This window comes from Bactrocera latifrons, unplaced genomic scaffold (genome assembly GCF_001853355.1).
Source record: "Bactrocera latifrons isolate USDA-ARS-PBARC rearing strain unplaced genomic scaffold, ASM185335v1 scaffold_708, whole genome shotgun sequence".
NCBI lineage: Eukaryota > Metazoa > Arthropoda > Insecta > Diptera > Tephritidae > Bactrocera > Bactrocera latifrons.
The window spans coordinates 5,919-10,915 of NW_017537388.1; the positions used below are offsets into that span (position 1 = coordinate 5,919).

General features: G+C 43.6%; 1 pseudogene; it reads left to right on the forward strand.

The window, feature by feature from the left end:
- Nucleotides 1-936: 936 nt before the first annotated feature.
- On the forward strand, nucleotides 937-4,719 carry LOC108975979 (annotated as a pseudogene).
- Nucleotides 4,720-4,997: the final 278 nt, after the last annotated feature.

Sequence of the window (4,997 nt, forward strand, 5' to 3'; positions counted from 1 at the left end):
TACACACAGCTGAATTTACGTATGTATGTGTTTCCATGCGACCTGATAAACCGCGTATCTGCTTGGCTGTCTACCAACCACCGTTAGCACCTGTATGCTCAAGAGAATAGGCCTAGGGCCAGAACTGAGAAGTCGAACTCTGTGCTATATTGTTGAGGACAGACGAAGCGACTTTGAGCCTTATATACAAGTACTTCACAGTACAGCCTGAGCGGAATGCGCGGTCATACCAAAACATATAACTGCCGACTTACAGTTACCTTACATACAGCTTACAGTTACCTTACTTACATGCATATACATATGTATATAAATTTGGGCTGATGCTTGATTCATAGGTTATGCAATTTAATTTTTAAAATTCGTACACTCAATCTTCCTTGCGTTTCCTCAACACACAACACATCCTCAACACTTTAACGTTCGGTCCTGCTAACTTGCTTTTGCAGTGTTACCCAATTCGCTGCTATGCTAACGAAGTGGAAATTATGTTGACGTAAAATTACCAGATTTAATACTCTGCTCTGTGTTTCGGAATGATTGCATATTTTTAGACATTTAAGCGTAGTAACAAAGTGATGGAGGACGGAGTTATCTGTAGAAGTTCTCGCAAGTGAGGAAAGTTCTTTGATCGCCATTCACTTGGGTGTGGCTAGAAATGATACTTTTACTCACGACTTCCGGTCTTTGACCAAGTATCCTCTGGGTAGCCTAAGAACATCCGTTTGAAGGTGAGCTAAAGTGAGAAGGCGAAACATCTCCTACATAGGGTTGGGCGCCACGTAAAGAAACACCCCCAATGAAAATTAACCTCGGATGAGAGATTCCCCTTTTGATGACGACCATGGCAAACGAAATAAGGACTACGAATTGAGGGAATGCACCTCCGTTTCCTTAATTGGGAAAGTGCCGCTGCCCAGCTCGTGAAAATAAAAGATGACATCCCCGCCGTTCAAGAAATGCGATAGACGGGACAAGGACAAAGGCAGGTAGGTCCTTGTGGCATTTACTACAGTGGCCTTATAAAGGAGCGGAAGTTTGGTGTGGGATTAGCGGTGGGAGAGAGACTCCGTCGCTGAGTACTATCATTCACTCCGGTGAATGAACGTCTAGCCACAATCCGCATCAAAGCGAGGTTCTTCAACATATCGCTGATTTGCGCCCACGCCCCGACGAAAGATAAGGACGATTTGAACAAAGATGCCTTTTATGAGTGCTTTGGGGGCACTTATGAGATCTGACCCCGCCACGATGTCAAAATCGTGCTTGAGGAGTTTAACGCCAGGGTTGGCAAAGGTATGTTTGGCACCACGAGGAGACATCCCCAAATGGGTTGAGGCTGATCGACTTTGCCGTGGCCCGAAATATGGTTATCTGTAGTACTAGATTTCAAGATAAGAAGATAAATCAAGCTACCTGGCTGTCTCCGGACAAGGAAAAACCACGAATCAGATCGATCACGTTGTGATAGACCGAAGACACGTCTCCAGTGTTTTCGATGTGCGTGCGCTGCGAGGTCCTGACATCGACTCGGACCACTATCTTGTTGGATCCAAGATTCGCACCCGCCTCTGTGCAGCAAAAAACATCCATCAAACACAATAAAGGTTCGACGTCGAGAAGCTGCAATCACAACAGACAGAAGAATAATTTTCAACTCGGCTTGCACTCCTGCTCTCTGAGAGCACTCGTGAACAGCTTGGTATAAGGGACCTGTGGGACGGCATTTCAAACTCCTTACGTACAGCTGCAACTGAAACCATTGGTTTCCGGAAAATGCCAAAGAAGTCAAGGAGTGTTATGCCGCAGCGTAGTGAAAACAGACTGTCTACCTCGCAACGTTACGATCGACCACAACACGTGCGGGATGGGATGGATACCGAGAGTTGAAGAGGGAAGCGAGACGTATTTGCATTTGCAGACAAAAAAGGAAGATCCCGAAATGCGTGAGTATGAAGAGCTTGACCAGCTGGTCGACAGGGGTAACGCCCGAATATTTTAGGAAAGAATGCGGCGTCTAACAAAAAGGTTTCAAGACCGGAGTATACTCGTTTAGAACCCCAAAAGGTGCTCTAGCGACCGATGCCCAAAGCATACTAAAATTATGGAAGGAGCACTTCCCCAGCCTGCTGAATAGCACTGAAAGTACAACGCCAGGACCCCCAATTTTCGACAACTATCAATGGATAAGCCTCCTCAACATCTCGTATAGGGTGGGTAAGCCCACCGTCAACAAACTGATTAGACCGTATCAGTATGGCTTTACCACATAGTCACCATGCGCCAAATTTTGGAAAAGACTCGTGAAAGGAAAATCGATATACAACATTTCTTCGGGGATTTCAAAGTCGGTTTTGACAGCACGAAAAAGAGCTGCATTTATGCACGACTCCCTATCGTGCGACTTCTTCAACCTGCTTCTGGAGAAAATAATTCGAGCTACAGAACTAAATAGAGAAAGTGCCATCTTCTATAAGAGTGTACAGCTGCTTGCGTTTGCCCATGATATTGACCCGCGCCGTTAGTTCTGCTTTCTCCAGACTGGACAAGGAAGCAAAGCAGATGGGTCTGGCCATGAACGAGGCCAAACAAACAGTTGTCGCACTCACCAAGTTGGTCGTCGCCAAACAAAAACCAAACTCTGTAAATCACTCATAATTCCCGTCCTGCTATATGGTGCAGAGGCTTGGACGATGTCAACAACGGATGAGTCGACGTTGCGAGTTTTCGAGAGAAAAGTTCTGCGAAAGATTTATGGTCCTTTGCGCGTTGGCAAACGTCCGAATGGACAAAAACACTCCAGCTCTGAAAGTATTCGACGTAGTACCCGCCGGGGGAAGCAGAGGAAGAGGAAGACCTCCAATCCGTTGGAAAGATCAAGTGGCGAAGGATCTGGCTTCACTTGGAATATCTAATGGGCGCCACGTAGCGAAAAGAAGAAACGACTGGCGCGCAGTTGTTAACTCGGCTATAATTACGTAAGCGGTGTCTGCGCCAATTAAGAAGAAGAAGGAGAACAAGGTGATGTCATAGCATCTGGAAAAATACACGCTGAGCATATTTTGAGGTAGATAGATGCAGTTGCTGAATTTCGTTATTATTGTATTAGAGGTAGTGTGACAACAATGGGACGAATCCAATTATGTCTATATAGGGGAAAATGTTTAAATTAATTTGATTTTAAACGTTCTATAAGACTTGAAAGCACACACTTCTTTTCAGAACAAGAAGGCTTTTAGTTCCTCTGATATCAACTTGGAAGACACTGCCTTGAAGTGGAAAAGCGATTCTAGTATTTTATTTTACAGAAAATGCACCATCTGCCAATCGCTTATAGGTTCCATCCGTATATACAAGGTGCATTCGAAAGTAAACAGGACTTTAAAAAAAAGAAAACAAATGGTTTTTTCGGCAAAATCAATTTATATTATCAAAATAGTCTTCTTCTGCTTCAATAAATTTTTTTCCACATTCCAAAAGCATGTCGAACGAGTATTTTAGCTCCTTGCCGGTATCGCCGCCGGTGTGCCGGTGCAAGCCATTTGAATGGCTTCTACGTCTGCGAAATGCCTAATGCATTTTTGCGATGATCACGGATTTTAATTGGTCCACATGTTGGTTGTCATTTATGTCCGCACCACCACTTTAAAAACATTCAAACCACTCGTGCACTCTGCTAGAGGATATGCAATCACCGCCATGAACTTGTTTCATCAATTGAAACGTTTCGGAAAAATTTTTACCAATCCTAAAACAAAATTTAATATTGACTCATTGTTCGAAGCTCATTTTCACACCGATAACATAAACATACTGACACTTAAAACGCAATAACTTCACTTCCAATTGATGAAAATTCAGTAATTTTCCCTGTTTGTTTTATTGTTTCAAAATTGATAAAGATAGCAGATTCTTTATTTATATTTTCCTTTTTCTTCTTTGCAGCTTTCGCATTAATCTCATCGAGTCGCCGATACTAATATATGACGGTTATTGCGGTGAATCGCTGACCATTTACGATTCAGATCGGCCGCGTGTTATGAAAACCTTCTGCGATGAATTTTTACGGCCCATGGAGAGCACTTCGTCCTTCTCTGTATATGCAATTCGATTCGAAATCGGGCTCCTATAGCGGCTCATCGCACTATTAATGGGCGCATTATAACTTTTTCAATAGTACACGCTTCGGCGATTCAGTGCCGAATATTCTCTGCGATGAAGTTATGTATGCCTGTAAACATCCGGGTGGCAAAATACACTCACCAATGAATTTTTTTATCCTCAAACGCACCGGTGGCTCTTACGTACGCTGCCAATATAAGTTCGTGACTGATTGTCGACTATGTGCACGCGCAGTAATCGAAATTACATGTTTCATTCAAGGCCGTACAATAACAATGCCTGCACGCATTGTAATGAGGAACGTGTCGACAAGCTGGTAATTTTGGAGGAGCGAGAGAAATTCCAGAACAATTCCGCCTGCTGCTGCGACAACATACAGTGGACTGTGGGTGTAATATTCTCAGTAGATCAGATGAACTTAGAAATGATCGTACAGAGTCATCATGTGATCACGACCTGTTTCAAGAATCCCAATCAAGCAATCAAGGCGTCTTATGAGTTTCTCACGGTCCGCTATGTGGATCCATAACGTGGGTACCCTCGCCTGATGGTGAATTGGTGTTACGTATTAAGACAGCCAACGCGATCAATGATTGAATCTGAAAATCCGCGCTTCGGTGATCACACATATGAGACCGCTGAAATTAAGGTATACATATCTCGGTCGACTCGAACTTTCCTTCACAATATGTCCGGAAAACATTTCGTTAAAATGCGTTCCGTTTAGTTTTTACCGAATTTTACCATGTAATCCCGATGGTAGTTTGGCATCATCATTGCTGCATACTATGTAACGGTGTTGACAATTGTCCAAATGTGATCCACATCTCAACGATGGTTCAACCAACGCGGCACATTGGAAGGAATTTGTAGCA